Below are 24,739 nucleotides of genomic sequence, written 5' to 3' on the forward strand. Positions count from 1 at the left end.
GTAAAGTTATGTGCCTAAATTTCTGCCTGTTTTTGTAGTAGGTCGCTTGATCCAATTCGTCTTATGGTTAGATATACATACAGCTGCGGTCAAAAAAATAGCAGCGCAGAGTAAAAAATCTTTTAACTAATAAAAAAATTTTATTTTTCTTTGGAAGCATATTTTTTTTTTTATAGATTTACAGGCATTGTATTTTTTACTCTTTAATAAAGTTAAAGATTTTTAAGTGCTCTCAAAAAAAGTCGGAAAATGTGGTAATTTTGAATTAAGGCCGGTCGAAATAATAGCATTGATAACTAAAATTTAACATAACATTCAGATAATTTTTTTTACCTATCTTTTTTTGTACGAATGTATTCAAATACATTAGTCCTTATAAATTATTATTTTATTTGACAACCTATGCGGCGTAAGAATTCTTCACAAGGACCTTCCTTTGAATCTACTATTGGGTTGCCCAAAAAGTAATTGCGGATTTTTTAAAAGAAAGTAAATGCATGTTTAATAAAACTTAGAATGAACTTTAATCAAATATACTTTTTTTACACTTTTTTTCTAAAGCAAGCTAAAAGTAACAGCTGATAACTGACAGAAGAAAGAAAGCAATTACAGAGTCACAAGCTGTGAAAAAACTTGTCAACGCCGACTATATGAAAAATCTGCAATTACTTTTTGGGCAACCCAATATATTCGCGTACCTTTTCTTCAGATTTTTTTGCTAGGCGTCAAAACTTATTATTCTTGGGTTTTGCTGTGGCCATTTCATTGTCGATATCGTACCACAAATTTTCTATTGCACTATGATCCGACGGCTATGCGAATCATTCCATAAGGTCTTTAATCATTCCTTATTGCTAAAAGATCGTTGTACTTCGAATCATTATCTTCTTGAAATTTGCATGATAAAGTCATTTTAATCTCGGCATATGAGGGCATAATATTTTGGATTATTTCAATGCATTGAGATGCCTCCATTATGTCGATCCACCATGTTTTTTCGTTTTAATTGTATATTGAGGACTATATAATTATTTTCTACAAACGTTTTACATATTTTCAGGACCCAGAACCACCCTACAAAACAACTTTTTATAGTTACACACAATTTTTGATTCATCCAATCAGAGAATATTTCTCTTATATTTTAATGGACTATTAATGTGAGATTTTACAAACTGTAGTGTCTCTGTAATATGTATTTTTCTCAATAGTATTCATTTTCCTGGACTTCGGTCATGAGAGTTAATATCACATTATGTTCTGCGAACAATTTCCACGTCTATGGATGGACAAACGCTGTCTCTAATTACAGTGATAGTCTGTTAGGGATTGCGGGTGCTTACAATTACATTTTTCTTCGACAACTTAGTTGTATGCGTCGTATATGACTTTCCATCTCTTGTTTTCACCTTAATTTTTTGTATTAATGCGTTTCTTATCATTTTTGCAGAAAAATGCAGTAAAATTTTAAACTTTTTCTGTTAGTTTATTCTTCAGATATCAACTTTTTTATCCAACGACAGGTGGCCCCCCTACAAAGTTTTTCACTGACCACGTTTGCAAAAATTGTTAGAATATTATTTACCAAAAATATTGGGTTGCCCAAAAAGTAATTGCGGATTTTTCATATAGTCGGCGTTGACAAATGTTTTCACAGCTTGTGACTCTAATTGCATTCTTTCTTCTGTCAGTTATCAGCTGTTACTTTTAGCTTGCTTAAGAAAAATAGTGTAAAAAAAGTATATTTGATTAAAGTTCATTCTAAGTTTTATTAAAAATGCATTTATTTTCTTTTAAAAAATCCGCAATTACTTTTTGGGCAACCCAATAACACACGAGTTACTCTCTATTTTAATTTAACACAACAAAGGTAAAGAGGGCAGTCGGATTGCAGTCAAATTCGCATTATGGAATAAAATTAATAAATATTTATATATTTCTGCGCTGATATTATTTTGACCGCAACTATACATAGTTTCCATATTAACCCGATTTCCGTTTTTAGAGAGTATATTACTTTCTAAACCTCTGGAAGGCCCAATTGTTATTTGATTTGAAATATGGCACTATGGCTTTCATGTGTAGAGATTACAAGATTTCAATGGCTTTATCGATAGTATTGAAAGTTTATTTTTTCCTTCAATATCGATAGTTCTCAACACTATCGGTAAAATATAATTTTTGGTTGAAATGTAACCCTTTGTGATAGAAATTATTGGATTCACTAACAAATCCATAATTATAAGGCAAACGCTAGTTGTTTTAGTTGGAAACCTTTTAAATTTAACAAAATAGGAAAATGATACGAGTTTATTCTCTATTTGCCCAATTTGTGGTATCCATCGTGGTATCCATAGTTATTCCCGGCACGCGATAATTATGAGTACCACACAGGCTGGAACTTCGAGCTTCGATCTGTGTGGGGTTCATTGTTATCACCAGAAGCATAGCTGCGGGCTGACGGGTGAGTCCACAGGTTGCGGATAGTGGATTGCTCCATTCAGAGTAGCAACGACAGTCACGGACAATCAGCGATATCGAGCGGTCTCAGTGAGATGCCGGGCGGCATCGGCTATTGCATAAATACTGAGTGTCTATGTTGCTCGATATAACAGGGTGAGATATTGGCGCCTTTATATAATAAATGGCCATTATATTTCCTCGGCGATCGGTCCTTTGGACCGAAAGGAGCTTCCTTGCTTGGAGTGAGACGATGATCGCCATATTTAGACTTGAGGTTACAACAACAAAAAAAAAAAAAAACAAAAAAACCGAAATTTGGATACCCAACATCTCAGTTATATATATTTACCTCATTTCGACTAAATCCGATGCAAATGTACCATTTATAGCAGCTAAAGCGAAATAAGGTCCGACCTAGGCCAAACACAACACGGACGAGGGTTTAACACATCTCACTCTTCCGAAACTCATCGGAATAAATAAGCCATTAATGGGTGAAAGTGTAAATCAGGACATAGGTGTATATGTCAGCTATATCCAAATATTATCCCATGACAGCATGTTGTACGTACCGGATGGACCCGATGAAGTCCTTCATCGGCAAGGGCTACCGGCTCTGTGTACAACACACCGATGTTTGCAAAATGGGCAGAGTGGTCCCGCTACTGAAGCCTGGAAAGGACCCGAGTTTAAGGGGGTCGTACAGACCGATCTCCTTTCACTCACTATTGCAAAGACGCTTGAGGCATTAATCCTCCCGAGCCTCGTAGGAGAATTTCCATTCGCCAAGCATCAACATGGATTTCGATGACTGCATAGCACAACAACAGCTTTGCATGCCATCACCGCACACATCTGGCGTGCCTTCAATCAGCACAGGCCATGTGATAGGACGGTCCTCGTGGCACTGGACCTATCGAAGGCATTCGACACGGTTAGCCACGCCAAACTATTTGAGGACATCGAGAACACGTCCCTCCAGCCAGACCTGAAACGTTGGGTCGCGAATTATCTGTGTGGTCACCACTCATTTGTAAAATTTAGCGATAAAAATCGAAGCACCGTATAGTGAAACAGGATGTTCCCCAAGGTGGTGTGATATCTCCGACACTGTTTAACTTCTAACTATCCTCCATTCCATCCCCTCCAGACGGCATAGAGATCGTGTCATATGCGGACGATTGTACGATCATGACATATGCGATAGTTTGAACGTGTACCTCAACGAAATTGTCTAATATTTCGCTGCAAGAAATCTGAAGATATCGGCAATCAAATCTTCAGCGAAATGGTTCGGTACAAATACGCCTGAGGTGAATGCCGAGCTGACTGTGAAGGTCGATGGAGAAATGATTCCGACCATCAAGTGTCCCAAAATACTTGGCGCCTCATTTGACGGTTCTTACACATTCCCCTCACGTGCCACAGTAATTTGCGATAACGTCAAAAGTAGGAACAAGGTCCTCAAGTCACTTGTCAGCTTTTGGGGTGCATACAAGGCATCCTTGTTGACCATGTATAAAGCAATTGGCGGGTCTATGGTAAGTTATGCAGCGCCAGTGTGGTCTCGTCAGCTCTGTGCGCGCAGTGGAACAATATTCAAATCTGTCAGAATGCCGCCCTTCGAACTGTAACGGACTGTCTCCTCAGTTCTCATGTGGACCACCTTCATCAGGAGACAAAGATCCTACCAGTGCGAAGACATAACTACATGCTGTCTAAGCAATACCTTTTGGGCTGTTATCGCGGGGACCATCCAAATCATCATCTTGTGGATAGGTATCCACCACCAAGAATCCTTAAGGTAGATCTACAAGATGTAGAGCGTGAGGTTCAGCGCTACCAGAGAGAACCTCTAGATCAAGCGGGTCTAGACAACATTCATGCAGACACTGTAACAGATGCGATAAAAAGCTGCCGGGATTATGTAGTCCTTGGAGAATGACTGCCTCCCGTTGCACTTTAAGGAATCAGCCTTTCCCGACAAACCAGAGTAGTTCTGGCTCCATTACGTTCCGACTGATGCAGCCGTCTCAATTCTTACTGAGCAAGGGTTGTTGCTGACGTGCAAGATGTATCTCCCGATTGTGACCAGGGACACGTCCACAGGGACTCGACTCGACTCCGACTTAGATCTCTCTGAAAGCATCCCATCTTAGTCGCAGAGTTCCTGGATCTGGACAGATTCAAGCAGACAAAAGATAGAACACAACAAACTGCTACAACAACAACTATATTCAGGATTATCATTCCAACTCGCCGTACTAAGTTTTTGCAAAATCTATTAATACATACGCAATTCATGGGTGAAAGACAATAAATCGGTAGATCGGTGTACATGGTAGCTATACCCTAATATGGTCCGATCTGAGCCAAATTTCGACGACGAACGACGAAGGGTCTAACACAACTCACATTGCCAAATTTCGTGAAATAAATGCGGCTTCTTTTATCTCTAGACCTTTAAACGGGAAATCGGCCTATGTAGGGGCGATATCAAGACATTGCCTCAACTGGACTGTCCGAAATTTCAGCAAAATCGTATACAAAATACGGCTTCTGTTAGCCTAAGACCTTAAATTATGAGGTCGCCCTATATGAAGTCTATATCAAGATATTGTGCGATCTGGATCATATTTGAACTTAGTCTGCCTATGGTAAAAATAATACCTGTGCGAATATCAATATCTTAATTTCTAAAGATCGTATTGTGATTACCACAGACAAACGGACGGACGCACGTAGCTAGATCGTATTAGAATTTTACAAGGATCAAGAATATAAATATATGCACAGTAGTGTTCAAAATAATAGGAGTGTGCTCCTCAAAAAACTATTTTTTATTTTTCCGATTAAAGTAAATGTTTATATAAAACTTTTTTCGTGAGATTAATTGCTTATCAGTTCTCTAAATTACTCAGCTATAAATTACCTCTTTTTGACGACTTCGGCACATCTATGATGCATGGAGTTTCAATAGTATGTTAATGTTTTGGTAGCAGTGTGTTGTACACTGAGGGGCCAGCCCTTGCCGATAAATGATTCCATCGGGTCAATCTGGTACGTACAACCGGCTGCCACGGGATTGTGTTCTTGGTATCTCTTTACAGGGTGATCCTGTGATAGTCTTAAACGGATTTTATGGCAGTCATTACACACTGCGTTCCATAGCTCTTCCGCATTTGACAATCGGTTCTTTGCAACATCATTCCAATGGCTCCCCATAAACGTAACAGGGGATTGAGGTCAGGAGACTGACCAGGTCCCGGCTTAACCTGAATCCCATTGATCTGAAACCACTCCCATTTCCAATTTATTAGTATGTTTCCGATCATTTTCTTGTGAGAAAATTAATTTCGAAGCATATTTTAATTTTTAAAATCTATAATTATTTTCTTCAAAATTGTAACTTATTGATGATGTCTCTTACTCTTCTCTACAAAAAGTTCCAACGTATCAATACTTTTGTCCCACAATGTTTGTCTTTTTTTGCTAATTTTATTTATATTATGTATTGGGCAGGCCGGCTGACGTCTTTCGAGACCATCTTTGGCCAAATAATACGATTCGTCGGTCCACAGTATGTTCCTGCATTTGTCAAACGGCCAATCGTGATGTCTATTAGCCAACTTAAAGGGTGCAACTGCATACTTCTTGGTCAGTTGGTACCATTCTTGGACTTTATGCTATTAAGAAAATTTCCAACAATTGTTTGAGAATATTAGGACCTATTACCGTCAGATTTAGTCCCCCTTGAATCAATAGTTGAATGTTTTACGTATGAATGCGAGTGTTTCGGGCTTTGTTATACAGGCTATTTTTTTAAATTATCTCTATATTTTTCATAATATTTTGATTAGTTTTCATGGTTTTGGATTATTTCTCGCCTTTCTTGGGAAAGGTGCTTTCTACGTCCTACCATTACAGATATAATTGTTTATTACAAATTTATTAAAAACAATATCTTCATTGTCACTTTTCTATACTCAGTTTTTCCTTCTTTTATTTAATTTCATAACAAATCATTCATACTCCTATTTTTTGAACAACACGACTCAAAAACTAAACGAGAAAACAATCCTTGGCATCAAAAAAATAATATTTATTATAAGCTTATATTTGTAATTTTACTTCTTACATATTCTTCTAAATACTCTGAGAATATCACTTAATTTGGATGTTCATTAGTGAAAATATGAGGTGTACTCCCAATAGTACTCCTAATGTTTTGAACGGCTGTGTTCAAAATGTGTGTATGTATATATAGTCGGACGAAAGAGTCTGTCCTCAGAGAAACAGGAAGGCAATTACGTAAACTACATGCCAACGACGAGGCTCTTTAACACATAAAACTATTGTCTACAAAAACAGTTTTACAAACATTCGAATTTCTCTAATTTCATACCTGTACGAGCATTTATTAACCATTTATTTATTATAATACACATCTAATACACTACTGCTCCCGGCACGGGATAGCTACGGGCACCACACATGCTGGAACTTCGTCCAGCCACAGGTTGCGGATAGTGAAATGCTTAATACGGAGTAGATGGAATTGCAGTCGCGGACAATCAGCGGTATCGACCGGAGACTCTCAGTATGAGGCCGGACGGCACCGGCTTTTGCATAAATACTGAATGCCTATGATGCTCGATTTGACAAGGTGGGTTATTGGCGCCTTTATCCGATCCTTTGAACCGGAACGAGCTTGCCCACCTATAGAAGATAGACGAGGATAGTCACCTCCACATTTAGACATGTGGCTACAAAAACAACTCCAAACAACAACTCCAATCACTGGTAGAACAGGATGATTTAAAGGTCCCAGTAATTCGCCATGTCATATAGAGCATCAAAGACACTCAGTATTAAACCCAGAACCGGTGCCGCTCATTATTTGTATAAAGTTGTGTGGAGAAGAATGTGCATCAGATGCAAGGAAAATATGTGTCGTTGTTTATTTCAAAAAATTTCAAAGTTAGTTAAAGCCCTGTAAACTGCCCGAAGCGATGACTATGGTGGCAGTACTACAATCATGAATTGATATTTCAATGAATGGAATATAATTCCATAATGATGCTGTTTAATAAATTTTTCCAATGATCTAGGTTGCCCAAAAAGTAATTGCGGATTTTTCAAATAGTCGGCGTTGACAAATTTTTTCACAGCTTGTGACTCTGTTATTGCATTCTTTCTTCTGTCAGTTATCAGCTATTACTTTTAGCTTGCTTTAGAAAAAAGTGTAAAAAAAGTATATTTGATTAAAGTTCATTCTAAGTTTTATTAAAAATGCATTTACTTTCGTTTAAAAAATCCGCAATTACTTTTTGGGCAACCCAATATTATATATATTTTTTTTTTTTTTTTTTTTTAAATGCGCAGTCGAAAAGTCATTTGTTTTGTTTCAAAATGTAATTATTTTTAAATGTATTTTCAGTTATTTTCTGTAAAATTAATTGTTTGTTAAATTTATAATTCAAACCCTGATAAAGATCTCCGGTCGATCACCGCCGATCACCGGCCGACCAAAAAACAATTAAATAAAACACCGACACTTGTTTTTTACAATTGTTCGATCACCTCGAGCCAACCCAAGCAGACAAATTTATGATATTTTATATGTTTTCGGAAGTTATTACAGAAGCAAAGTAGGTTAAAGGATACCCCAGTTGCCAATTGCTTCACTCGGAGACCTCTGGTCCAATGTGTACGTGGACCACTTTCCCTAGCCCATCGCTATGTCAGCGACCTGATAATGCAGTGGCCGGTCAGGACTCTCACCAACAATCCAAGGTTACGCTCGCTCGAGAACAATCGAAGTCGTTCCGGAGGCCTTGGCCATACCCAAATGTGGCCAGTTCGTCAGCCGCTTCTTCCTCTGTTACCCCTCTAAAATCCGAAATTCAGCTCAATCTGACAGCGGCCTCCAAAGTCCGAGACACTTCTTACATCTACTGAAAAGCCTCGACTTCACGTGACCTGAAGCCAGGTCCTTCAGAGCATAAATTACATAAATCCACATAAATCGTGACAGTTTGAGAGGCCGCCGCCTGACTCAGGATCACATCCAAGGACCAGAGGATTGCAAAAACCTCTGCCTGAAAGACACTACCCCCATCCAGATGTCTATGAGATTCCTTGTTTTCCTTAATTGTTTTCCATACCACGCCCCTAAGTTGTTTCATGTCTGGTATTGTGTTCCCACCTAAGTATGAAAAATATCGAATGTTGCGATTATCGATAGTTTGGCACCCCCAGGCCCACTCTATCATCTAGCTTTTAACCATCTGTGTAGGATTATCTTGATGATCATGATCATGATGGCAATACCAGGGTTCCTTCAATCCAAGACTGTGCCGCTGACAGCATTGCCTCGCACTCGACCTCAGGTGTCGTCTCAGGTATTCGATCGGAAACCTATTCAATTTCTTCCAGGTGGCTAATTTATTATCTATAGAAATATTCACACTTAACGTCCCTGCATTAACACTATACGATCTCCCACATTCTGTGATCGCTCGTATCTCCGCCTGCAGCGTCTTACCATGGTCAGGCATTCTGAAACAGATTTCAGTCCCTGGTGTCCTCAATGTAAATCATCAAGCCCTCACCGTACCCTAGCTTTGATCCATTCAGAGTTCCGTCAATCCAAGATTGTGCACTCGAACTCATGTGTCATCTCAGGTATTCAAACCGAGACCTCTTTTGTTCAAATCAGGTTGTTGTTTTTCAAGCCACATCTTCATGTGGAGGTTGTGTGGAGGTCGGAAACAGACATCAGTCCCTGATGTCCTCAATGTAAATCATCGGGCCCACTCTGTACCCTAGCTTTAATCCATCGCGAGTTCCATCAGTCCAAGATTGTGCACGCGAACTCATGTGTCATCGCAGGTATTCGAACCAAGACCTCTTTTATTCAATTCAGGTTGTTGTTTTTCAAGCCACATTTTCATGTGGAGGTTGTGCTCCTCGTCAAGCTCCTGTAAGTGAGCAAGCTCGTTCCAGTCCAAAAAACCGATCGCTGCGGAAACAGGTAGGCCATTGGTTATTTAAAGGCGCCAATAACTCGCCTTGTCATATCGGGCACTCAATATTTTTGCAAAAGCCGGTGTCGTCCGGCCTCTCACTGAGAGTCTTCGCTCGATACCTTAGACTGTCCGTGACTGCCGTTGCAGCTACTCAGTATGGAGCACTTCACTATCCGCAACCTGTGAACAAGCCAGGTGGTTCGCAGCTAAGCTTCTTGTGACAGCAATGAACGCCACACAGATCAGACCTCAAAGTCCAGCCTCTGTGGTGCTCACAGCTATCCCGTGCAGGGCTTCCTATGTTGTTCTTGTTGTAGCAGTCCGGTACGTACAGCCGGCTGCCATGGGATTGAATCTTCCTATCGCCGCGCAATGGTATGGTCAGATATCTAGAATAGTCTTCAGTGTCCTAGTGAGTGTGGTCCTCATCGTCCTGCCAATGTCAATATAACATGTTATCTGAACCTTCATCCCAGTCCGCGTAGCTACTGAAGAGTTAGTAAGTATTGTTCTAATCATTCTCGTGTTGAGTCCATGGACTATCCGTGGACTCCGCCCAATTTCGAGCCTACGGCCCATCTACATACTGTCCAACATCTATGAGCCTTCTCGTTACGCTCCCGAATGTGACACTTCCAGTTCGGTTTACTGTCCAAGATTAAATTTCAAAGTTTTTGTCTTTCTCGTGAACAGCCAGATTTCAGTCTTCTCTGGGGTTACATTCAGACCACTAGGTCTGGCCTAGTCGTATGCCATCACCAAGGCCATTTCGGTCGTGCTGCCTAGCCGATTCGGATCCCTACCCCTTAGAAGTGTAATAAAATCGTCTGCGTAGCTTACGGGTTCAAATCCCTTCTCATTAAGGATCCGTAAAAGTTCATTTATGGTGGTCACCATAGGCGTGGCTATAAAATTCCCCTCTGTAGCTTGGCCTTTGCCACAATATATCCACCTGTTCCTTAGCATATGGTTTATCTAAACTCTAAGGACCCGGGGTCCATCCGGTACTGGTGTAAGAATTGGATCCGTGTGTTTGCCCTCGCATTGTTAAGGGCGTTCTTTACCGACCTTCGATTGACATAGCAATGTAGCTTGGGCAAATGGCTGGTAGTACCTACTCTTAATCATGGTATCCACAATTCGATATAGGACGTAACGCTTAAAGGTCTATAGGCCTTGGTGTTGCATATCTTATCTGTCTGGGCTTGGGTATAAATACAATCAAAAGTCTGAACAATGTCTCCGTTGTCCCTGCTCTACCTCCCATGTTTTCTACTAACGTTTCAGTTTGGACATGGGTTTCTGAAGAAAAAAAACTTTTTCATCTTGACGCCATTGACTGCTTGCATTCGTTCGATTGGGATGAATTTCGAATGATGCATTCATTGGGTATATTGGGTTGTAGGCAAATTCCAGTAAAATCCCTTTCTGGCTTTCTTTCCCAAAACTTTCAAATTGACAGAGTTAAAATTGAAAATAAGGGCGAAGAATAATCGAGTCTCTATGCTACAAGCCATTGATGAAGAAGGATTTTCATTACTTATAATAAAAAGTGTTCGAAATTACAATCGAAGAACTGATTCGAATGGTGCATATTCATATATTTCGACTTCGATTATGAATAACCTAAGCATTGAATGGTCTAAGGTATATTTAATTGTTTTTTTTTCCGTAAATAAAGTTTAGACTGTAAGGATGTTTTAAAATAAACACATCTGGGAACTGAAATCAGTTACCTGGCACGGAATAACCGTGAGCACCCCACAAGCTGGAACATTGAGGTCCGATATGTGTGGTGTTTATTGCTGTCACGAGAAGCTTAGCTGCGAGCTACCGGGCGTGTCTACAGGTTGCGAATAGTGGAATGCTCCATCCGGAGTAGATGTAACTGGAGTCGCAGACAATCAGAGGTATCGAACGGAGAGTCTCAGTGAGAGGTCGGGTGGCACCGCCTCTTGCACAAATACTAAGTGCCTACGATGCTCGATATGACAAGGCGAGTTATTGGCGCCTTTAAATAACCAATGGCCACCGTGTTCCCGCGGCGATCGGTCCTTTGAACCGGAACGAACTTGCTCACCTACAGGAGCTTGATGAGGATCGCCACCTCCACATGAAAATGTGGTTACAACAACAACAACAAATCAGTTTAATGCCGATTTTGTTAGCAAATGATTATTTTTATACCCACCACCGAAGGATGGGGTTATATTCATTTTGTCATTCCGTTTGCAACACATCGAAATATCCATATCCGACTCTATAAAGTATATATATTCTAGATCAGCGTAAAAATCTAAGACGATCTAGACATGCCCGTCCGTCTGTCCGTCTGTCTGTTGAAATCACGCTACAGTCTTCAAAAATTGAGATATTGAGCTGAAACTGTGCACAGATTCTTTTTCGTCCATAAGCAGGTTAAGTTCGAAGATGGGCCAAATCGGACTATATCTAGATATAGCCCCCATATAGACCGATCCGCCGATTTAGGGTCTTAGGCCCATAAAAGCCACATTTATTATCCAATTTTGATGAAATTTGGGACTGTGAGTTGTCTTAGGCCCTCCGTCAATATGGCTTAGATCGGTTCAGATTTGGATATAGCTGCCATATAGACCGATCCTCAAATTTAGGGTCTTAGGCCCATAAAAGCCACATTTATTATCCGATTTTGCTATAATTTGGGACAGTGAGTTGTGTTAGGCCCTTCAACGTCCTTCGTCAATTTGGCTCAGATCGGTCCAGATTTGGATATAGCTGCCATTTAGACGGATCCTCCGATTTTGGGTCTTATGCCCATAAAACACGCATTGATTGTCCGATGTCGCCAAATTTGGGACAGTGAGTTAAGTTAAGCCCCTTGACATATTTCTGCATTATCGCACAGATCGGTCCAGATTTGGATATAGCTGCCATATAGACCGATCTCTCGGCTTTAGGTTTTGGGGCCATAAAAAGCGCATTTATTGTCCGATGTTGCCGAAATTGTAGACAAAGAGTTAAGTTAAGTCCCCCACATATTTTTAAGTTAAGCCCTCCACATATTTCTGCTATGGGACATAAGGTATGAGTTTTGCACCGGATTTTGACAAAAGGTGGTTTACATATATATCCGAGGTAGTGGGTATCCAAAGTTCGGCCCGGCCGAACTTAACGCCTTTTTAATTGTTTGTTATCAAAAGAGAAACGTATTCGTTATAATATCCATAAAATAGGCCTTGAAAACATGTAAACCGCTGTAAGAAAGATAAAATAGATCATGATCTATCCAACAATTTTGACGCAATTTGCTATTGCAGTTTCTAATAAACTATTTTTGTTTCTCATTACAGCTCGTCGTATTGGACACATGTGAACATTTGTTATATAAATAAATAACCAGTGACTTAACTATAGGTATCCAAGTCGAAATAACGTTTAAAGTATAAAACATTGACGTAGCAATGATGATATTATGAAAACGGACGACGCACCAAACATACTTCAAATGCGAGAGACAAAAAATGAAGAAATTGAATTATTAACACCTCAAGAATTATTATCGAATTGTTTCCAGACTTTGTTTTTGGCATTTTCCCACTTTACGTTCTTATGGTAAGTGTATAAAAAACAAAAAACAATATTTCAGTTAACATATGCATATTTGAATGCAAACAGTGTGGAGCAAAAATTTGTGATGAAATTGGTTATAGATCTCGATTGTTAGGGTGTTATTACGAGCACAGTACTCTAATCGTATGTGAATTTCTTTGCTAGTTAAACATTTTTTACTGTAGAAATTTAGAAGGGATTTTTTTCGTATATAGAAATTACTGGTTCTTTATGAATGGTATGTTGTAGAGTGGCGTCCATTATAGAGATGTTTAAAAAAAATCTTAAACCAATAAGGAAAGGCAAAAGTCGGGCGGAGCCGATTCTATTATACCCTACACCACCGAGTATACGCAATACTTTTAATAGATAGCACTAATATCCAAATTTAGTCAGACTTTAATTTTGAATACCTATTGAAATATCGAATAGAACCTTATACGATTTTTTTACGATGGTACGAAAATTGTGGCTTCTACAGCCTTAAAAGTCGAAAAGCATAAAAGATATATATGGGCGTTTTATCTAAATCGATTTTGAAGAAATTTTGCACTCGTATTGGGATGTCAATTAAACCATCTCATGAAAAATTTTGTAGAGAAATACCAAATTGTGGCTTCTACAGCCTTCAAAGGCCATATCGGGTGAAAGATATATATGGGAGCTATATCTAAATCTGGACCGATTTTTATGGAACTTTGCACGAATTTTGTTAGGATGGGACCAAAATTATGGCTACTACAGCTTTAAAAAGGCATATCGGATGAAAGATATACATGGGAGCTATATATAAATCTGATCCGATTATGATGAAAATTTGCACACATATTGGGTCATTAAAAACACTTCGTGCCAAATTTTGTTAAAATCGAACCAAAATTATGCCTTCTACAGCCTTAATAGCCCAAATCGGACGAAAGTTATATATGGGAGCTATATCTAAATCTGAACCGATTTAGATGAACTTTTGCACACATATTGGGACGTCACACGAAACATTTCATGCCAAATTTGGTAGAGGTCGCACAAAAATTGTGGCTCCTACATCTTCAAAAGGACATTTCGGATGAAAGATATATATGGGAGCTATATCTAAATCTGGACCGATTTCAATAAAATTTTGCAAGCATTTTGGGTTGTTAAAAAAACTCTTCGTGCCAAATTTGGTAAGGACCGGACCAAAATTGTGGCTTCTCCAGCTTTAAAAGGGCACTTCGGATGAAAGACTTCAAAAGTAAAGGACCAAAAAATACACTTATGCAAAATGTTGTAAAATTCGGACAACAAATGCGACCTGTACCTTGATTACAAGAATACATGGATAGACAGACAGACGGACATAGCATAGCATAGCGAATCAGGAAGTGATTCTAAGCTGATCCGTATACTTATCGATGTGTCTAGCTCTCCTCCTTCTTAGTGTTGCAAACAAATGCACAAATCTATAATACCCTGTACCACAGTAGTGATGTAGGGTATACAAATTGGCTTTAGTTTAGGTTAAGTTGGGTTGAAGAAGAGTTTGCGTGTTATAAACTGTTCCATGCCACTGTGGACAGACACCTAAGTTGTTATGCTTTAGATAATCAAAAGTAATCTGAAAAAATCTATATCCGTGCTGCCCATAAACGCCCTGATCATTCCCGGTACCACGGCCCTAAATTGATTAAAGTCTGGTTTTGTATCCCCACCAAAGTGCCGGAGCCTGTTAGCCCCGAAAGCCGGGCATTGCCATTGGAAATGTTCCATGGTCTCATAATTTTCCCTGATGTCCTACACACGCTGTCATTTGCCATACCTATTCTGCAGACGTATTCCCGAAGTCCTATTTTTCGCGTAATGATTCTGAACGTCAATCTGATCTCCTTCCGACTTCTTTTTAGTAATAGCCTCGTCTTCTCACGAGTCGAATGCCCCATAAGATTTTCATCATTCTTAGGAACGTGTTATTGTTCCACAGTGAGATATGTATGCGCTCGTTGCCCACTCGGAGTGTTTCGCCCTAAAAGGCTTCGCAATCATTAAGTTTATTGATGGCAGTCATCTGGCATATGCAGAAGGCCATTTCCTGCCATCCCATTTTGAACATAGCTATCAAAAATGGTTGTCAATAATAATAACATAAGATGAAGAATTCACAAAAAAAACTTGAACTGTCGTAGGGAGTCACGCAACAAACCAAATCTCTACATTTAAAAGCATTGAAATTCCATTCAATGCCATAATTATTATGACTTGGCTATAATCTCCAAACCTATCTTTATTTTGAACTCCACAAAGCGACTATGCAGTCAAATTAAACTGTTTTATCTGGCATCTGAATAGATGATTTATGTTTTGTGGTCCTGGGTTGCATACACTTGCAAGTTGCAACATCGTTTTTTGAAAAAACAATTTGCAATCGCCGTATATCATTGTTCTTGAAATTAGTCAAAAATCCATGAAAAAAATCTATTGACGCAAAATAGTCGCGCTTCGCACTTCCTCTAGCTTCCGATTTGATTCATTACCTAGAACCTGGTTAATTTCTCATTAATACTGGCATTGACATTGACGAGACATTCAGCCATGTCAAATTTCTCTAGGAAAATATGTCTAAGCAGCGCGACGTTCGAACTCGTCAAAAACAGATCTCGAAACATTGGGCTAAACTTCAATCGGACTGAACACTTTAATAGGAGAGAAGAATCTCTTTTCTGAACGCCCATCCTATCTGAGTATGTTGTGGGTTAAAGGGAGAGGTGTTGTCGGATCGCGTTTGTTAACATCCAAATATTCTTTTTCATGGTTCGGAGGCTGTTCAAGCTCGGTTATGGTAATGCCTCCAATGACAACCCAGAAAAAATGTCCTCATATAGAGGGTCGATGTTTGATGTATGGAGGCAGATCATGATGGCCCTTAAGTATGGGGTTTTGACAGTTTTAGAGGTTTCTCCACTGCGTTTTGCTCACACCTCCCTACGACTTTCCCGGCTTTAAACAATCCTGGCAAACGTGAATAAAAAGTTTTCATTTCGCGGGTTTTCCAAAGCAAAAAAACAAAATGGTCAAAGGTTTTGGCCTCAAACATCATATTTACTCCAATCAACCTTAAATTTTCTAATGAATTTGTTTTGGATGATTATTTTCAGGAGTTAGTATTCAAATATTAGATGATGTTGAAGGCAATAGGTTTGTTACATATAAGCTGATATTCTCGTTTATTTAGTATGGAGAAATATGCTTACTTAGCGGCTTCCCTTATTCCCCATCTATTATAGGCGTTTATTAATGACGTGTAAAATAGAAAACATATGGTGTCACTATTCAATTGGAATGACAATGACTAAAAGATTACAAGTCCTAGGGCGAAAACTTGCTAAGAATTTTAATAATAATTTTGAACTTCGAGAAGCATTCATTTATTATTAAAACTAGCTGTACTCGGCCCGCTCTGCTGTGCCTTCATTAGCTTACTTTACTTTAATTGGCTATGACAGAGCATTTGTTCCACTAGCCGAACATAGAATAGCGTTCCAAGCGCCTCGTTCTTCTGCGCCCATTCTAAAATTATTCTGACATCTCTGACAAGGTGTCTCCCACTACTTGATCTTTTCATCGGGCTTTTGGCCTTTCCGGTTTGCGTGTACCAACGTGTTTGCCATCAAAAAAGACTTCTTTGCCGGAGCTTCTTCATCCATTTTGACAACAAGTCTTTCTCTCAAATACCCCAAGTACTCCCTCATCTGCTTTCATAAGTACCCATGCCTCAGAACCATATAGCAACACGGGTTCAGTGTCTTGTATATTGTAAGCTTCGTCTGTCGAGAGGTGGCCTTGTTTCTAAACTGCTTACTTAATCGAAAGTAGCATCTGTTTACCAGTATTATTCTTCGGTTTATCTCAAACTGATGTCATTCGTTTCGGTTACGGCGGTGCCGAGGTAGATAAAGTTGATGACTATCCCAAAGTTGTGGTTCTCAACTTTCTCCATCTGTTTGGTTGTACAATGCGTTTTGGGAGATGAAACCATTGAAACCACTTCGTCTTATATCAATTTACTGCCAGACCCATTTTCACTGACTCTAATTCGATTATTTCAAAGGCTGCAGCTACTACTTCCGGTGACCGACCTATGATGTCGACGTCGGCATAGGCGAGTAGCATGTGTTCTCTTGTGATTAGTGTGCCATGTCCATTAACATCTGCATCTCGCATAATTTTCTCCAGCAGGATATTAAATAGATCACACGATAGGCTGTCTCCTTGTCTGAAACCTCGTTTGGTATTAATTGGTTCCGAGAGATTCTTTTCTATTCTTACTGAGGAACGCGTATCAGCAAGTGTCATCCTGCAGAGTCTTATTAATTTTGCAGGGATACCAAACTCAGACATGGCATGAAATACCTTTGAACGTAAATCGGTATCGAAAGAGGCTTTGTAGTCAACAAAGAGATGGTAGGTGTTGATTTGTCCTTCTCGGGACATAGTATGCTAAGGTTTCAATCATCGTGTATGCGTTCTTCTAGCCAGATTGCGCAGACAAGCTGACGCATACGCCTTATCAGCGTATCGCCTCCGGTTTTAAATATTTCAGCGGGTAACCCGTCGGCTCCTGCTGCCTTGTTCTTTAATCGGGTCACTGCTACCTGGACCTCATTCTGACAAGGAGGTAAACATTCTTAACCATCATCATTGATTGATTCTGCGGTATCCTATTCAACGCCAACGTCGGACTTGGGTAAAATATTCTTTCCGTATCCTCAGCATGCTATCTGCGTCAGTTGCCAGATTTCCTTCTTTGTCTCTGCAGGAGGCAAAGCATTTAGCGACAAGAGCATTTAATTTTTCCAAAAGTTTGCGAATTAGCGGTTTTCGCGTCTAACAGATACCGGCACTTAACTGGGAACACAATGCCAGACATGAACCAAGTTAAGGGAGTGGTATGGAAAACAATTAAGGATTTTGTAAGTAACACCGAATTCCTAACTTAATTTTTTTTTTTTTTTTTTTTTGAGGTTATTTCACAGTTTTTAGGGCGCACAACAAGCCGATTGCTGGCTTAGGTGTATATCCAAATTAATATCCGCACCATCTTTTCAACCTAACCTTAATTAAGTTTTTGGTTTTAGCTTCTTGAAAGTACAAGACCAATGTAGAAAATTTTAAAAGAAAAACATTTAAAATTTTGAAATCTATGTCGGAATAACCATATTCCCGGGAAAAATTAAAAATATTCCCTGGATTTTCCGTCTTTTTTTCTGGTATTTCCTGGCTCTGGAATCCTCTATGCAAAACCTTACCCTACTAAAAGACGTATTTACTGCTATTAATATTCCTAGTATTGTCATATTTCAATTTAACATTGTCATATCAATCGGCATATTGAGATTGATTTCCCTGCAATACTGCTAATGCAATGGTTATTGATAGAAATTTTAGCATATGTGACATCTCTCTTCATTACAAGTATTGGTGGTAATGCAATGAGATTTAATAACAAAAATTATTGTTTAGTGAGAAACTATCGGATTGGACTATATGTTGATAATTAAAAAAAAAGCACTATTACTTAATGCTCCAAACATTTTGCACACGACTGTTAACTTGTATTTGGGTATTAAAAGGAGTGCAATCAGATAATTCAATAAAGGGTTTCTTTTGTGTAATCAAGTGTCAAAATTTGCGTTTGCATCAACATTCCAGCATAGAGACATTCATCATATTATACAATATGTTCATATTTGGGTACAAATCAAAAGAATTGTTGAATGATACATCAAAGGAAATCTAGAACAAGTTTTTTTAATTTGTTGTGGCGTTTATTCCATTGTTACTCCAATTGTATGGAATCGATTCCCCACACTCAGAGAGCTAAGTTTATAAGCAAGCACTGTCTGCTGGTTTAAAATTAAAATTTTTCTAACTTTTGAAAGAGTTTGCTTCAAATGTTGGAACTTCTTAACTATAGTTGAAGCATTTGCTTAATAAACACTTTGGTGTTAATTTTTTGTGTTAAGCCTAGTACTGGCTTCGATTGTGCGGAAAATGTTGCTAAACATCAATTAAATGTTGTGAAATCTCACAATGTTTCCAATTAAATTGAACTTTTTTGTTTGACGTGTAAAGCGTTGTTTCGGTAGAAAACAGTTGTATGTTGACAACATTGTTATCATATGATGAAGGTTGAGTATTGAACAGTAGTTGGATTTTTGCCGTCCTCTAGGCCACAGATCATATAGCATTATAGATCTGACAACTGCAGTATATACCCAATGCATGATACGCGGTTTAAGCCCCCAACTTATGTCAATAGCTCTCTTGCAGGAGTATAGGACAAGAGTTGCCCTTCTTGCCTTTTCAAAAAGGTTAGAGTTTGTTGTTGTCCAACAAAACACCCAGGTAGAGTGTTCTTTCAGTAAATGGAACTTTCTCTCCTCCCAAGGAAACAGGTGCCACTGTAGGAAACTTGTATCTCCTGCTGAGAAGAACTACTTCTGTCTTGCACGGATTTTCACCTGTTGCTGTTGCACGTAGAGGTTCCTGAAGTATATCTCTTAGAGTGCTGAGAAACTTTCCCCTAACCGCAAAAGCTACGTCATCAGCATTAGAAACCACTTTCACACTTTCCAGAAACAATAATATATTATTAATGGCTATATTCCACAGTAGACGAGACAGTACACCTCCTTGAGGCGTTCCTCTGCTGACCCATATTTTTAGATTTACAGATCCCAGGTCTTGCGTAATGCATCTTTTCGACCTTTGCACTTGTACATGGAGGGGGTTGCGTTGAGTATAGTCTTCTGACTGAGAGAGTAAGGAACTCGCGCTCTTTGATTTCGGGCATTAGTTTGTTCTGCGGTAGAGGCCGATGGCGTGGGACGACTACATGGCATTGACATTGCCGGACTAATGGCGATTTGGAGTTTGTCTTCTCGGGGAGGTAGCTTTGGGCTCCTCTGGTCCCTCTATATACACGGATTGGTCCAAGTTGAATGAGGGCACTGGAGTAAAGGCTTTTTTTTAATTCCTAGGGATTAAAGGGTCACATATACTTCTGGTCGGGTGTAGTGTCTTTCATATCCCTAATATCTTCACACAAAAAAGTAATACAAAATAACAAGACAACAGTTCCTAAAAATATGAAACCAACCATTTTTAGTAATCAGATGATTGTCATTGTTCGCTGCATTTAATAGACATGTACATTGAAAATCTACGAAATTTTGTACATGTTGCTAGCAACATGTTGAAATCGTTTTGTATAAAAAACTTAGTACTGCTTAGACGATCGTATTGTAGCCGTTGAGTGAAGCGGACGCGTTTTTATTTCGCTCCTCAATGAAAAAATAAAAAATATATTCGTATTTTGGAATAGGTACTATCTATTACGAAAAAACTTTAAAGCCTTTTGGAGTAGGCTAGAAATGAACTCCAAAGACTCAACATCTACGGTGGTGGCGTCAGACCGTAGCGGGTTGTCCTCCCTTCCTATAGGTGTGGGTGCTTTGGCACCTGTAGTCGAGAGTAATGCTTCAAGCGCACAACTAGTCGTCAGACTAATTAAAGAGGAAGAGACGGATGAACCAGAGGGATGCACAGTTCGTTCCCAGCCTTTAAGTACAGGTGGTGTTTCTGACACGGATTCAGACATCGACGGTGTCAATGAAACAGTCATCGCAGCCAAATCGAGAGATGATGGCATCGGGATGACAGCAGAAGTAAGCGATGGCTTTGCTAAGCTCACAAACAGACCGAGAAAGCGATCCGGTGCACGACTAAGGAGACAGAGAAGTATGTACCGGCAGCGTAATCGGGCGAAAGTGCAGGATGTTGGAAGGGATAGAACTGACATTCCAAGCACTTCTACGAAAGCTGGAAAAAGAATCAGATCTCCCGAAGAGCATAGCACTGCTAAAATACCGAAGAAGAAAAAGAGCTCCCCGCTTTCAAGTACTCTGAGAAAACCAAGCCAGCCATCCCGCAATGGAGACTCCAGACAGTGTCCTGCGGAAGTTGGCAAAGTTGGAACAGAAACGAAGGAAGCGCACACGGCTCTTGAGTCTTCATGGAGGACTGTGACTTCCAAAAGGAGGCCACAGCCATCACGGAAGAGGAGGATGGTCGGTGAGAATGGTAAGGAGCCGCCCTCTTACGCCAGAGTGGCAAGGAAGCACAACAGAAATGAGCTGACTTATGCAGATGTGAGTGAAGATAAATTCCGAATTTAACTAGTGGAGACACAAACCACTGACTTAACAGTCCTCTGTTACTGCCATTAGCAGAGCACTGTTAAGGAACTTTGTAGGTAATTAATTAATAAAAAAAAGGATTTGTTCATAAAAAGGAAATTTCAAAACACAAAAAAACCAAAAAAAGATCTAGAAAATAATAAGGTGATCGAACATTAAAATTTAGTTCCCTCAATAACCGCAAGACGTATTAACAAGATAAAGAAGATTGTAAAATTGATTGATCCACTGTGCACAAATGGATAATAGTAAGGCGATGAGACCGGTCTCAAATGAGAGCTAGAGAAGCCTAGTTTCTTATACATATGCACAAATTTTCCAAATAATCGTCTAACTATCGAATTTTTCAAAAAAGCTTGAAAAAAATCGCTACAAGACCTCAAAAATCTATTTTGCGTGAACCACTGTGCAAAAATGGAAAAAGTTGATACTTTGAAACCGGTGTCAAACGACAGCTTATGAAGTCTAGTTTCTAATCCAAAAGGGCCTATATTCCAAATAATCGTCTAACTATCGAATTTTTCAAAAAAAAAAACTAGAAAAAAATCGCTACAAGACCTCAAAAATCTATTTTGCGTCAACCACTGTGCAAAAATGGAAAAAGTTGATACTTTGAAACCAGTCTCAAACGACAGCTTATAAAGTCTAGTTTCTAATCCAAAAGGGCCTATATTCCAAATAATCGTCTAACTATCGAATTTTGCAAAAAAACTAGAAAAAAATCGCTACAAGACCTCAAAAATCTATTTTGCGTCAACCACTGTGCAAAAATGGAAAAAGTTGATACTTTGAAACCGGTGTCAAACGACAGCTTATGAAGTCTAGTTTCTAATCCAAAAGGGCCTATATTCCAAATAATCGTCTAACTATCGAATTTTTCAAAAAAACTAGAAAAAAATCGCTACAAGACCTCAAAAATCTATTTTGCGTCAACCACTGTGCAAAAATGGAAAAAGTTGATACCTTGAAACCGGTGTCAAACGACAGCTTATGAAGTCTAGTTTCTAATCCAAAAGGGCCTATATTCCAAATAATCGTCTAAATATCGAATTTTTCAAAAAAACTAGAAAAAAATCGCTACAAGACCTCAAAAATCTATTTTGCGTGAACCACTGTGCAAAAATGGAAAAAGTTGATACTTTGAAACCGGTGTCAAACGACAGCTTATGAAGTCTAGTTTCTAATCCAAAAGGGCCTATATTCCAAATAATCGTCTAACTATCGAATTTTTCAAAAAAAAAACTAGAAAAAAATCGCTACAAGACCTCAAAAATCTATTTTGCGTCAACCACTGTGCAAAAATGGAAAAAGTTGATACTTTGAAACCGGTGTCAAACGACAGCTTATGAAGTCTAGTTTCTAATCCAAAAGGGCCTATATTCCAAATAATCGTCTAACTATCGAATTTTGCAAAAAAACTAGAAAAAAATCGCTACAAGACCTCAAAAATCTATTTTGCGTCAACCACTGTGCAAAAATGGAAAAAGTTGATACTTTGAAACCAGTCTCAAACGACAGCTTATGAAGTCTAGTTTCTAATCCAAAAGGGCCTATATTCCAAATAATCGTCTAACTATCGAATTTTTCAAAAAAACTAGAAAAAAATCGCTACAAGACCTCAAAAATCTATTTTGCGTCAACCACTGTGCAAAAATGGAAAAAGTTGATACCTTGAAACCGGTGTCAAACGACAGCTTATGAAGTCTAGTTTCTAATCCAAAAGGGCCTATATTCCAAATAATCGTCTAACTATCGAATTTTTCAAAAAAACTAGAAAAAAATCGCTACAAGACCTCAAAAATCTATTTTGCGTCAACCACTGTGCAAAAATGGAAAAAGTTGATACTTTGAAACCGTTGTCAAACGACAGCTTATGAAGTCTAGTTTCTAATCCAAAAGGGCCTATATTCCAAATAATCGTCTAACTATCGAATTTTTCAAAAAAACTAGAAAAAAATCGCTACAAGACCTCAAAAATCTATTTTGCGTCAACCACTGTGCAAAAATGGAAAAAGTTGATACTTTGAAACCGGTGTCAAACGACAGCTTATGAAGTCTAGTTTCTAATCCAAAAGGGCCTATATTCCAAATAATCGTCTAACTATCGAATTTTTCAAAAAAACTTGAAAAAAATCGCTACAAGACCTCAAAAATCTATTTTGCGTCAACCACTGTGCAAAAATGGAAAAAGTTGATACTTTGAAACCGGTGTCAAACGACAGCTTATGAAGTCTAGTTTCTAATCCAAAAGGGCCTATATTCCAAATAATCGTCTAACTATCGAATTTTTCAAAAAAAAAAAAAACTTGAAAAAAATCGCTACAAGACTTTTCAGAATTTGTATGTATAGCAAGGTTTTTAACTTTTTTGCAAATTACAACTGTTCGCTTTGTTGATCAAACACAGATTAGAAATTGAAAAGGGTAATCGAAACCGAAATGTAATTTTAAAGATAGGAAAAAATACCATTCAATGCCAGGTAGAATCCAATAAGATCAACATTTTTGCAAAATTTGAGTCAAGTCGCGTACACAGGTAAAAAGATTACTAACATACCACCTCATTAAAAAATGCAGGCAGGGAAATTTCACGATAAAAAGTATTAAACCTGCTGATGTAAAAACTCAATACACGTGTTTGGAATCCTTCACCACACATGATCAAAATATTTGCAAATGGGTCAAATTGCTCAACTTAACTAACATACCTTTTCATTCAAAAAATGTAAAAGGATTCAAAACCTTTCATTGCTTTTGAAAACCCAGGCTAGGAAATTTTATGTTAAAAAGGTAAAAAACCAATTAAATATTTACGATGTATGTAAAAATTCAATGCATTGAAAAAAAATTCAAGTTTTTTTTTGAAAAATTCGATAGTTAGACGATTATTTGGAATATAGGCCCTTTTGGATTAGAAACTAGACTTCATAAGCTGTCGTTTGACGCAGGTTTCAAAGTATCAACTTTTTCCATTTTTGCACAGTGGTTGACGCAAAATAGATTTTTGAGGTCTTGTAGCGATTTTTTTCAAGTTTTTTTGAAAAATTCGATAGTTAGACGATTATTTGGAATATAGGCCCTTTTGGATTAGAAACTAGACTTCATAAGCTGTCGTTTGACACCGGTTTCAAAGTATCAACTTTTTCCATTTTTGCACAGTGGTTGACACAAAATAGATTTTTAAGGTCTTGTAGCGATTTTTTTCTAGTTTTTTTGAAAAATTCGATATTTAGACGATTATTTGGAATATAGGCCCTTTTGGATTAGAAACTAGACTTCATAAGCTGTCGTTTGACACCGGTTTCAAAGTATCAACTTTTTCCATTTTTGCACAGTGGTTGACGCAAAATAGATTTTTGAGGTCTTGTAGCGATTTTTTTCTAGTTTTTTTGAAAAATTCGATAGTTAGACGATTATTTGG

At 38.5% G+C, this 24,739-nt stretch overlaps 1 protein-coding gene across 6 annotated transcripts in view; it reads left to right on the top strand.

Annotated features, from left to right (window-relative positions):
• LOC106086868 (axin) overlaps positions 1-24,739 on the top strand; it is a 106,733-nt gene that overhangs the window by 2,600 nt on the left and 79,394 nt on the right. For all 6 annotated transcript variants that reach the window (XM_059363294.1, XM_013251693.2, XM_013251689.2 and 3 more), the window contains one exon: positions 12,827-13,088. The gene's annotated coding sequence lies outside the window, so the exon portion shown is untranslated. The remainder of the gene's footprint in view (positions 1-12,826; positions 13,089-24,739) is intronic.

This window comes from Stomoxys calcitrans, chromosome 2, assembly GCF_963082655.1.
Source record: "Stomoxys calcitrans chromosome 2, idStoCalc2.1, whole genome shotgun sequence".
NCBI lineage: Eukaryota > Metazoa > Arthropoda > Insecta > Diptera > Muscidae > Stomoxys > Stomoxys calcitrans.